General features: G+C 44.0%; 1 protein-coding gene across 3 annotated transcripts in view; it reads left to right on the forward strand.

The window, feature by feature from the left end:
- Positions 1–13,097, forward strand: part of AKT3 (AKT serine/threonine kinase 3) — a 642,459-nt gene that overhangs the window by 504,385 nt on the left and 124,977 nt on the right. The window lies entirely within an intron of this gene.

Here is a 13,097-nt window from a genome sequence, read left to right on the forward strand (position 1 = left end):
CGCCTTAAGACGTGAGTGCAGAAAATGGCATTTTAGTGTTCTGGTTTTTAAACACCCGAAATTGACACAGTAGCACAATACACATTACAATTCATTCATTTCATTGCACACAAAGAAACAGAATGCATGAAATTCAAACAAAACAATCACGATAAACACGTTTGCCTGGGTCGATTGGCCGCGTGGAATACAGCAGAGCACACGAAAATGGCTCTGTGATTTGTTCAAATAACGGCCGCTGCATCTGTAAACCACACATCACGGGATTACACATTTTATTCAACCCCTCATGATATATATAGTAGAATAGATTATATATTCACATCTGCTTCCCTCTTCCCCCAGGTCAGGAAAGCTAGAATCAAAATGATAACATGGTCCGACCATGCCCCGTTGAGATGGAGATTAGTAACCTGGTAAACGTTAATTAATTTTGCTCATGGCGTCTCAATGAGTCCCTCATTAAAATTCCTGAGGTCATGGAGACAGTGGCCCAAGAGATGATGGACTATTTTCGGCTTAACCCAAATTGTGTCTCCTCTCAGTTCTCACTCTTGGAAGCCCATAAGGCTGTAGTGAGATGCAAGATCATAGTCATAGCCTCACACAGGAAAAAAATGAGAATAAAACAAATCGAAGCTCTTAACATGGAGATTCAGTCTTTAGAATCAAATCATAAGCATAGTCATTCGGGCCAAGTATTAGCGGAACTCATAGCACGTAAAGGGGAGTTGAATGTGTGTCTCTCTGAAGAGGTGGAGAGAACAATGACATGGACCAAAAAACATTTTTTTTGAGAAAGCCAACAATGCTGATTCCATGCTGGCACACAGACTTAGACAAGGCCAAACTCTTCATAGAATCCACACGATCCGAAACCCCTCTAACCCAATTGAGATAGAGAAGGAATTCCATACATACTACTACTCTCTATATGACAGGAAACAAACAATGAAGACCCCAAGCTATTCATGGGATCTAGAAAGATACCTTTGTGAGGCGCGTCTTCCCACCTTACCCGTGACCGAGCAGAAATGTCTTAACGCCCAGATCTCCTCAGAGGAGATATTGGAGGTGATAAAAGCACTTAAACCATCCAAAGTGTCCAGATGGTTTCTCAAATCTACTGTATATTTTAAAACAAACATCGGCACTCCTTCTCACAACATATCTGCTGAAACCATTCAATTCTATACTAGAAGAAGAACATTTCCCCAGTAATATGTTGCATGCCCATATCTGCCTTATCCCCAAAGAGGACAAAGACCCTACATGCTGCCCCAGCTACTGGCCAATTTAACTTATATATAGACCTAGAAATCTTCTCCAAAATTTTAGCGAACCAATTGAATGTAGTCCTGCCAGGATTGGTCTACCCAGATCAAGTAGGTTTCATGCAAGATAGACAGGGCACATATAATACGAGAGTTGCAATAGATCTCATAGCCCAAACGAAAAAGATCAAAGAAGAAGCACTTATGCTATCCCTCGACGCAGAAAAATAATTTGACAGGCTGGGCTGGAAGGGCACTCTCATACAGTTTGGTTTCAGGGAAAGCTTTCTATGAGCTGTGTTGGCTCTGTACACAGCTCCCTCAACAAGAATGTTGTGCGGAGGCATAGTCACAGACATATTTCCAATCAAAGGGGGTACCAGACAGGGATGTACCCTCTCCTGTTTTTTATTCGCCCTGTCATCAGAACCCCTAGCTTCTCAAATTACGTCCAATCCAAATTTTAAGGGAGTCCCAGTAAACGACAAACAATTTAAAATTTCACTGTTCACTGATGATGCCCTTCTCTCCATAACCAAACCATTCATCTCTCTTCCAAATCTCTTTCACAAAATGGGGTGTTTTAGTGAGATATCGGGATTTAAAATGAACAACCCTGAATCAAAAGCCCTAAGTATTAACTTCTCTAAGGAGGAGATTGTGACGGTGAAGGGGTACCCAGGCTCACTAATAAAAGTTCAGCCCACTTGGGTATCCCTGATCAATGTGTTGAGGTCCTAGAGTGTCAGCGCATGGATCCAGATGTCAGAAATGCATTACTGTGAGTGTGTGCAAATTTTGTGACATTAAAGATTTTTCTGTGTTTTGCCTTTCTCGGGGTGCTGGGACCAGGAGATTTCTAGGTTGTAAATTTCAGGGTGGGTTTGCCGGAGAAAGTCTTCTCAGAATGTGTCTATGTATCGGGGTTCCAGAGTTAGAGGATTTCCCAAAAGTTGGATCCGGGAATTGAGTGAGATTCTCTGATACAGCCAAGCACATTACTCCAGGCAAACTCCGACCCTGAAAACGTTCTTGCGACTCACCGCCAGGATCCCTGCTGCAGCATAATCCAGACAAGGTAAACATAAAGGGGTTAATGTAAACCTGCAACATATAGGGGGATCCTTAGTATAAGGAGGGGTGCCCAAATACCTGCCCAGGTACCCTGAACCTGGTCTAGGGGTTCAGGGGATGCTCCAGCTATATGATAAAGCTGAGAGTGGTTTTTGTGTGTAAAAAGTTTAAAAGTTATTTCTAGAGTGTGCCAAGTATGAGGCTAGTGTGTGTAGGCAATATATATCCTCACTCCATCCCTGACACCAGAACAGGGACTTACACATTTTAGCACACAGAATACAGGACACAGTATATTTTATTAAAGAGTTATATTTAATAGGTTTATGTACTAATTACTGTCACAGGAGACGAGCACTTTTAACACATTTATACCCGGATCGTTTTATTGAGCAAAGTGAAGAGATAAAATAAATTGTGATTTATTTACAGAAAAGAACATACACACATTAGTTTACAATAACACTAAAAATACACTTACTGGGACAAGGCAAACAAAAAATCTTGTTCCAAAAACGAAATCTTTGGAAATAAAGTCTCTAGGCACAATTTCCCAGGAGCGGGAGTTGTGCGCAAGTAGAGCTGGAAAGCAGTCCTCGGTCAATGGCGCCGCTCACACCCGCTGTTACTCCGCCAGAGTTGCTTCCTTCATTCTGTCGCTGTGGTATTGGATCTGGGAACTTTAGTTCTTACGAACTACTGAAGATTGTTATGAATCTTTGTTACGATGTTAATCTTGGATGAATCTGGTTCCCGATGGGCTGCAGGGTTTCTTATACCCTAAACAGTCCTATACCTAACACGTGCAGCCAATCTACTCCATGGGAATAATATTCCCCACCTATGCTGGAGTTGCCAATACTTTGCAAAACCTGGCAGAGGGGCTTCTTGGTTTGCTAAGGGAATGCGCGAACCTTGCACCTTTGCTGCTTAGCATACCAGACCCTGCCCCCTTACCTGGCGACATTTTGTCTGAGCTGGCGACATCTGGCCCATTTGCCCAGACATTTACTAAGATGGGGATACTTGAGTTACACCTCCCCACTTGACACCTTAGTACGTCGGCGCCTTTCAACTCCGGATTTTTTCCAGACATCGTGGCATCGAGCCAGCGGGATGCTTTAGAAGTCCAGGGCTGAATATGCGCCGTTACCTTGCAGGAATTTCCTGCCATACATTTATAACAGTGATTACAAATAAAATGTTTCCTCTGTCTCAGGCGTGTTAGATGAAAATCCCTATGTGCCTAAAATATTGGTACAATTAAAATAGGGGGACTTTAATTCATCAATTTTTATATAACTCTATAAAAATTGCGCTAGATGGTTTTTCATGATTTAACCCGAACGGCGCTCACAGTAAATCTCAGTGCTCTAGGAGCTTCCTAGCGAAAGTTAGCTAAAAGCCGCTTGCTTATGCTGCCAAGCGCTGGGTTTTAAAACCATTTTTTCCTTTATGCGGTTACAGGAAAACACAGTTATATATTTAATTTAGAAATCACATTAGTCTCGCCACCTTATACCTGGTGGGAGACACACATACATTTTTAGTGAAATCACAGGGTTGTTGCCATTACTGGGGTTGCAGAGCTGACAATCTACAATTTCCCAATATGGCTCAGCTGGGCCAAATACCTTTATTAGTGCCCTGGGTACCCCATTACCGTCACAATAACATGTGAATGAATTGTGGGATTTCCATGTCATGGTTTCCGAGGGAAAAAATGGCTACCAAGCTTGGTACCTATGGGTCTGTTCGGAGTCCGGACTTGAAAGACTCAGGGATGCCAAGGTGTTAGACAAGGAGGGGAACTGCAGTCATGCTTGAGTACCCGCATCCTGGACTAACACAGAGCTATCCGGCCACCATTTGCCAGAGCCCAGACTCTGTGGAGCCTGGAGCCACGGGGTGCTCAGTATGCAAAGAGGCAGAGGTGCCAGGTTGGCGCATGCCCCTTTGCAGAATGAGAAAAGGTGCCCACCCGGCATTACAATATCGGCAATTCCCAAGCTCTGATAGCCTGTAGAGGTTTGTGAATGGGACACTGAAACCCATAAGAAACCTTGCAGCCAATCAGGAGCGCAGATTCCAAGCGCCAAACCAACAGCGGCAAATTCAAAGATGCTCTGTGCTGAATAGATGTGAGCCGGCTTCAAAGATTTTGAGTGAGAACATTTTCTAAGTCCTGCTTTTTGAGAATGTAGTGGTCGCTGCTGGCATTTCATGACCGAAATCAGTTCCAGGATTTTGTGAGTACCTCCCGGTCATTGGAGAGGGCTCCTACAGAGGTCATTTTTGTGAATTTCTTTTAAAGGACAAGTTAATTCGTTAGCCCCGTTCCCCGTAAGTGTGTTAACCGTGCAAATAGTGTTACATTGTGTGTATGTCTTTTCCTGAAATAAATTACTATTTATTTTACCTGCTTGCTTTGCTCAATCATATGATCCTGGTATAAAAAGATAAAAAGGTGTTGATAGACCTGGTCTCCCGTGACAGAGATCAAATTGATAGACATTAATTTTGATTTCGAGTGGTGCAGAGGTGCGTTAAAATACTTGGGAACTTGACAGAGGACTATGACTTACTTTATTAAGCTAACTTCCCACATTTATTTAAAATCCTTAAAGCGGATCTGGTCCAATCTCATGAATCGAGAGGATAAATGCAGCAAAAATGAACCTCCTACCACATATTCTTTACTTGTTTCACTCTTTACCTATCCCAGTGCCCCTAGCACTATTCAAGCTTTTCAATCACATATTAAGGCTTTTATTTGGAATAAGAAACGCCCCGAGTGAACAAATCATTCCTTTGCCAACCCAGATCGACTGGAGGCTTAGCTGTACCGTGTCTAATTTCTTACAGAGCTGCCCAATTTAATCAAATGCTTTCGTGGCAGTCCAAAACTAACATGAAGATATGGGGGTGTTAGGGTCAGAAATTGTGGCCCCGCCTGATATAAGCTCCCTGCTTTGGCAACCGGACTCGGTCCGTAAAATGGCCTGGGATCAAAATAAAAAGAGTTTTCACTCATCTGCCAAAAACTCCATCATGGCCCCAATGTTTTCCAAATGACACATTGCCCCAGCCTGAGCCTTCTGGATTTCAGGGTCTGGAGGGAAAGGGAAGTCCACATGGTGAAGGAAATGCTCTGTAAAGATAAGCCCCAATATTTTGCTGTAAGGGAGTTGCACAAAATCCCCAGTAAATAATTATTCTGGTATTTACAGGTACTTTACAGGACTTCGTCCAGTTTTTTTGCCCGCCTCTTCCATTGTCCCAATTCGAGAAGTCCTGTCTTGAGGCTCCTGCTCAAAAGGGCTTAACATCTTCTCTTTATGGCTCAATCTTTCTCAAATCCCCAAAGGATAACTATTATTTCATAACACAGTGGGAGTCCGACATCAATCGAAACTTGGAGGCAGAGGACAGGGGAGATATCTTTGAGGCAGCTGCTACAAACTCCATTTGCACTTCAATTAGAGAAAATGCATATAAGCTATTATACAGGTGGTATTTAACACCAGTAAAACTCTCTCAGATGTTCCCAGAGGTATCTTCCACCTGCTCTAAAGGGTGTGGTCAGAGAGCCACTATGGTACACATGTGATGGTCTTGACTCAGAGTAAAGACCCTGTGGGAAAAAAACACAAATTTACGCTGAGATTCCTGGGATTCCCCTTCCCTCTAGAGCATTGTCATCTGTCATAAATAGACCATTGAGAAATGTAGATAGAAAATCCAACAAACTGATCTCTCATATTATGAAGTTGGCGAGATGTTCCATCGCAACCTCCTGGTTGGGGGCAGACATACCAACCCTATCCCAGATCAAACAAAGAATTTTGTTCTCCCTCAAACTGGAGAAAATAACTGCTATCCTCAGGGACACATGCCCCAAATTCCAGAAAGTCTGGCAACCCTGGCTGATATATGATAGCCTCCACTCTAGAAGGCAACCTCCTCTTACAGGGAACTCCATTTTGGTTTAGTGACACACCCGGGAGTCAGTTGCTCGGACTTCCCCGGCCTTCAAATGCTTCTGTTGGGATTATGTCTCCGTTGTTTGACTAATGTCTCGCGACCTCGGTAGGATTCTGTCACGGGAGACCAGGCGGTTACACCTTTATACCAGGCTCATATTCCTGAGCAAAGCAAGATGAGGAAATAAATTGTAATTTGTTCACTTAAAATAGGCAAACACACAATGTTATACAAAATACAGAAAAAAAAGCAAACTTTCTTGGGACTGGGCTAAGAAAACTATACTCTACTAGCTGCAGGGACTGCAACATCCAGAAGTTTACCCCAAATAGTCTTGGAACTGCAGATTCCAGGGATATTTTGCTGAAGCAGAGCATTGCCTCATTCTTGCTGGAAACTGGAAAAACTTTAGAATCTAAAAACTTGGGAGAAATCTTAAAACTTGGGCGAATCTAAAAAATCTTAGCTGCATAAGGGTTTTTAAAACCTCTCAGTTTCATTCACAGAAATCTTACAGCCCAATCCAAAAGCCTGAGAAATTTCTCACCAACCAATCAGAGCAGGGCTCACCTGGCTGATGATGTCAGAGACAGGGGGCGTGTTGAGCCAGCTTAAAAAGACTGTGTGGGCTGGAAATATGAATCAAACAATGGGAAATATTCCCACAAGCAGCAACTTCCCCTCAGCTAACCCCATTGCTGGCTCCACTAAGTCTGGGAAAAATCCAAATGGCTATTGAGGCCTTTTCCTCTGCCCCCCCTTGCTACCAAATGGCCCGACATCTCAATATCCTGGATTCCCTTTGAAGCTAGAAGGCGGGGTAGCCATCATGTCTCCTATGCAAATGCTTAACTGCATGGATTTTGATAAATACAGCATAACACCCTCTGAACCTTACTTTAATAAAGTATAAACCTTGGGGACCCTAAACAGGTCAGATTTTTTCAATACTTTACAAGGGACACCTTGGCACTAACTGGGGTACCCTTATGCTACCTAAGGATCCCCGCAGCTACAGGAACACTTTTCATCCCTGTGCCTCATTTTACTGTGCACAAAGCATACATGTACTTAACACACTTTGTGTAATAAAATATATGCTTTAACAATACTAAGTCTTTCTGGTTATGGGGAATAGAGTAAGAAACTGCATGTCATTTCCCCATAGCCATATTCCCCACACACACTTTATAATAAACTTAGATCGGATTCCAAGAATCCCCTGTTAACCTTAGATGATTGGAGTACCTCAGAAGCCCTACATCAGGTTCAGGGTGACCTGGGCATTAAATGAGTATCCTCCTTATCCTATGGACCTCCTGACGGTGTCAGGGACACCTCACATCCCTATGCCCCTTTTACCTTTTGGGTCTGTGCTGAAGAAGGGAAACCCTGTGGCGAGTCGCACAAGCGTTTTCAAGGGGAGATATTACAGGGACCATGTATCTACATGCATCTAGGCATCTGACCTGATTCCTGGGTGCATTTTTAGGGGAACCAGCCACTCTGGGCCCCGTCTAGATAGACACAATCTGCCAACACCTTCCCCGCAAACCCCCTTTGAAACTCATACCAAAGCCACCTCTGCTTGCTAGCACTCCTGGAAAGGTAAAAACCCAAAAAATACTTTATTACCGCACAATTACAGGTTATGCATATACAACACTGGGTCCAAGAGCTGACACTCTAGAAACCCAACACACGGATCAGGGGTAACCAAATGGGCTTAAACCTTTATTTGATAGCCTGGCTACCCCCTACCGTCACAGAGTCGTGTATCGATTATCAGGATTGTATCGACCCCATATATATATATATTTGTGTTGAAGAGTATTTGATGTATTATCCCCCTGCCCCAATCTTTTTAATTTGTACCCCCCCTTTTTTTCCTGTACTGTTCAATGTCAAAAACAATAAAAATTGTAAGTTTAGCAATCAAATAAAAAAATAATAATAAAACTGTTTCAGCTTTAAGAAGCCTTTTTCGAAAGTGTTCGGATTGTACATGCATGAATAAAGCAAGGCATCTAATGCCAATGTATATGTAGCCCTTTTCCCCCCACCCTAAGTGAGATTGGGATGGGCATGCTTTCTTCAGCTATTTCTAGGTGTGTTGTGCTGTGACGAGTTGGTGAACAGGAGGGCTGAGTGCTCAGCGATGGTGTGGTGGAGAGCCAGAACAGGGGTGCAGGTTACCTTATTCCTCATGTAGGATAGAAGAGAAAGTATCCGGTGCCACAGCAAACAGCAAATCTGACGTCAGTTCCGAAGATTGTACAAAAGAAGCTTTATTGAGGTAGACACACACTTGAGAAACAGCAGGCTGCAGCACCGCCTCCTCCTCAATAACTATCAAGTGTTAGATTTACATAGCGGGGTGCCTGAGCGCATGACAGCCACACACTCTTACCTTATTCCTTAGTGGTGCAGCGCCTCCAGTCAGCTCAGGTTCTCTGCAGGGGCAGGGGATGAGCCATGCTGACACCTTGATCTTTCTTTACAGCAGGCAGCAGACAGTAATTATAATGATGCTGGGTACAACTGGCTTTATTGCAGATAGATGATGATCAGACAGCAAACACAGATGCATCCCTTTTCTCTCCATTCTCCCTTCTCCTGGTCAGAGCCCTGACTCAGGCATTTGGCCCCTTTCAAGCCTGTTACCCTTCCCTCCCATCCCCTGGTGGGATGGAGGAAGAGGCTCCTCACTCCACAGGTGGAGGAGAAAACAGAACTCCTCTCTTTCTAGAACTTCTTCTTCTCCTACTGAATTTAGGAGAGTGTCAGGATTTATAACCTGAGATTGGGGGTTGGAACCCTGCCCCATATCAGAACAGGTTGAATACAGATTGGTGATCACTGCTTTTGGATGAACCAATCAGTATCCATCTCTCAGGCTGACACTCTCTGGTGGTTACTAGGCCTATCCTTGGATACCAGCATTGTATCCAAGTCTGTAATACACATACAGAACCTAAAGAAGGAATTAACCCCTCCACTGCCTGCTCCTAACAGGACTGACACTGGAAGGGCCCAGGAAAAAGAAGTAGCGGCCGGGAGGCTATGCTATAATATAGTATAGTAGATATTGAAAAGGACAGTGCTACAATTGTCATATAGTTGTTGAGTTCACTGAGGTATAGGAAGATAATGAGACTTGCACAAGATCACAAAAAGTGAGACCGGAATTGAGATGCAAAGTTTAAATATTCAAAATCGTCACCTTATTTGCTACACCACACTTTTTACCCTGTTTTCAAGACTAAGACATTAGCTATTATGAAATTTTCAAACCTGAGGTAAATCAGGTTTTCAAGGAATATAATTTTACTCCTTAAAAAGATCATGCTATAAATGCTATAAATGTGGGGTACACTAGGGTAAGCAGGGTCCCATGATTCATACTGACTGTGGTGAAACATGATCAGTGACCAACAGACAAATCCCAGCAGCATTTTGTACATGCGTGACAACTGGCCACATGGCTTCCAAAGTATTGCCAGCCAGGGGCGTAGCTATAGCCAGGGCAGAAAAAAAGGAAGGTGCTAAAAAAGCGCTTACAAAACTTAAATACTGTAATGTATACATGTGCTCAAATGTAATCAAGAGAACAAAGGATCTCAAACATAGGAGATAGGCAGCCGAGTAATACTGACTGAACAAAGTCAGAATACAATACAGAAACAACAAATACAAACCGGCGTCTTGGAAAATACAGTCCAGTGAATGTCCAAATGTGATGGTAAGGGTTAAACTTCTTTTAGGAAAATAAAATCCTATTCATCTGGATCGACTTGTGGCTCCGTAGATAATGTCCCGTGATATGTGAGATTAAACACAAAGATAAATCATAGTGTACTGTATACTGTTAAACTAAACAAACATACATATAACACTGACTCACATCACTGACTAAAACACACAAAACTACAACAACATCAAACATACAGTATAACATGAACAAACAAGGCTGTAATAACAATTGAAACTTATTAAAATATCAAATGAATATTAAATTCCATAAAATGGAGAAGATGACTGTTGTGGATGATCTGGTGGTTAAAACCAGAATCCTACTTACAACAGTGCTGAACAAAGCAAGCCTGTATGTCCAACTGTGGCAAAGTCTCTCCCGTTTTCCTCTGTAGCCAGCTGACGTCTGCAGACTCGTCACAATGGTGTCTGTGTGCTCCGTACCTGCTCTTACACTGCAGGAGCACACACTGGGGAAAGGATTCACTCTTTGATGTGAAGGTGGTTACAAACTTCAATGGCTGCTCGTGCACTCCTCCGTGGTAACCATGACCTCTGACCCTACGCGTTTCATGATGACGTCACTTCCTCAGGGGTACCCCTAGTACTCCATTGGTATTTTCCAAGGCATCGGTTTGTATTTGTTGTTTCTATAGTCAGGGCAGCCTGGGTAAAGCCCGGGGGCCTGCGTTCTTGGGGGGCCCGCTCTACCCCCGTCAGTGGCCTGGTGTGTTAGGGGGCCCGGCCCCCTGCCCGCACATTAATTCCCTGCAGGGGGCAGGAAGCACACAGGGAAATCCCTGCCTCTGCTGTGGGTGGGGCCTGGTCAGGTGGTGTGGCCCTGAAATACAGCAGAAAGGACAGAAGGGAAATTGCTTCCTCTGTAGTGCCTCCGTAGGAGGTGAGGCCTATGTCAGGGGGTGGGACTTCAAGTAGAGAAGCATGGGGCTGGATCTGCACCCTGAGAGACAGGCTGGGAAAGGTGAGAGGTAGGGGAAGGGTTAAATCACGGGGGTAAAAACAGACATGAAAGGGAAGAAGGCAGAAAAGACGAGACACAAAGAGAAAATTAAGTACAAGAGGGAAAAGAAAGACATGAGGGGGAGAAAAGAGATAGACGTGAGGGGGCAGAGAGAGAGATATGAGGGGGAGAAAAGAGAGGGATAGAGACATGAGGGGGAGAAAAGAGACATGAGGGGGAGAAAAGAAAGAGATTGAGAGAGAGACAAGAGGAGAAAACAGAGACATACATGAGGGGGCGAAAAGAGAGAGAGGCAGGAGGGGGAGAAAAGAGAGGGATAGAGACATGAGGGGGAGAAAAGAGAGGGATAGAGACATGATGGGGAGAAAGAAGAGAACAAAGCACATGAGGGAGAGAAAAGAGAGACATGAGAGGAAGAAAAAGAGAGTGAGACACATGAGGGGGAAAAAAGAGAGAGAGAAAGAGACATGAGGGAGAGAGACGAGAGACATGAGGGAAAGAAAAAAAAAGAGAGAGAGACATTAGGGGGAGAAAAGAGAGATACATATGGGTGAGAAAAGAGAGACATACATGAGGGAGAGAAAAGAGAGACATGAGGGGGGAATAAAGACAGATATGAGTGTGAGAAAAGAGACAGACACATGAGGGGAGAAAAGAGAGAGAGAAAGAGACATAAGTGGGAGAAGAGATACATGAGGGGAAGAAAAAGAGAGAGAGACATTATGGGGTAGAAAAGAGAGAGAAACACATGAGGGGGAGAAAAGAGAGAGAGAGAGACATGACGGAGAGAAGAGAGGGAGAGACATGAGGGGGAGAAAAGAGAGAGAAAGAGACATGAGGGAGAGAAGAGAGACATGAGGGGTAGAAGAGAGAGACATGAGTGGGAAAATAGAGACAGATAAGAGTGTGAGAAAAGAGACATGAGGGGGAGAAAAGAGGGATAGAGACATGAGGGGGAGAAAAGAGAGAGAGAGAGAGACATGTGAGGGAGAAAAGAGAGAGTGAGACATGTGGGGGAGAAAAGAGAGACATGAGGGGGAGAAAAGAGAGGGATAGAGACAGGAGGGGGGGAAAAGAGATAGCGACACAAGGGGGAGAAAAGAGAGAGACGTGGGGGAGAAAAGAGAGAGATAGACACATGAGGGGGAGAAAAGAGAGAGAGAAATACATGAGGGGGAGAAGAGAGAGACATGTGGAGAAGAAAAAGAGAGAGAGACATTAGGGGGAGAAAAGTGAGAGACATGAGGAGGGAAGAGAGACAGACATGAGTGGGAGAAAAGAGAGAGATGGGGAGAAAGGAGAAACAAGAGGGGGAGAAAAGAGAGAGGCATGAGTGGGAGAAAAGAGAGACAGACATGAGGGGGCAAAAAGAGAGACATGAGGGGAGAAGAGAGAGAGAGAGAGAGACATGAGGGGGAGAAAAGAGGGATAGAGACATGAGGGGGAGAAAAGAGAGAGACACATAAGGGGGAGAAAATAGAGGGGAAGAGAGCTGATAATGATAAGAGGGAGAGATATGATGAGGGGGAGAGAGCTGATGATGATGAGAGGATGGGGGAGGGAGAAAGAAATTGCCGTCAGTATTATATATTATATATATATTACTATGCTGATTTATTTAAAGTGTATGGTGAATTTTACTCAACTTTAGAGAAAAAGCCCAATAGTATTTGAGAAGAAAAAGCTATTGAATCTCATTGTGGATGGGTGCAAAGAGGTTCCCACCCTCTACTTTACCCAGTGGCGGATTTTCCATTGGGCCCGGGCCTAGGGCGGCAAAAATGTCTGCCCCATATACATTTGCCACGCTCTCTGGCCTAATGGATCACATCATTGACGTGTTTGCTGAGCGAAAATGTGGAAATCAATCAAATACAAGTATTCTTAAAAGTATGTCTATGTCCCGCGTGGCCAAGCCCCTGGTCATTGTCCCTTGCTGTTTTCCGCCACTCCGAGTCCTGCACCTGCCGCTCTGACGCACCATCTTTAAATGTCCCTCGATATTGACAAGAGTGCGCAAGACTCAGACA

Source organism: Ascaphus truei, chromosome 4 (genome assembly GCF_040206685.1).
Source record: "Ascaphus truei isolate aAscTru1 chromosome 4, aAscTru1.hap1, whole genome shotgun sequence".
NCBI lineage: Eukaryota > Metazoa > Chordata > Amphibia > Anura > Ascaphidae > Ascaphus > Ascaphus truei.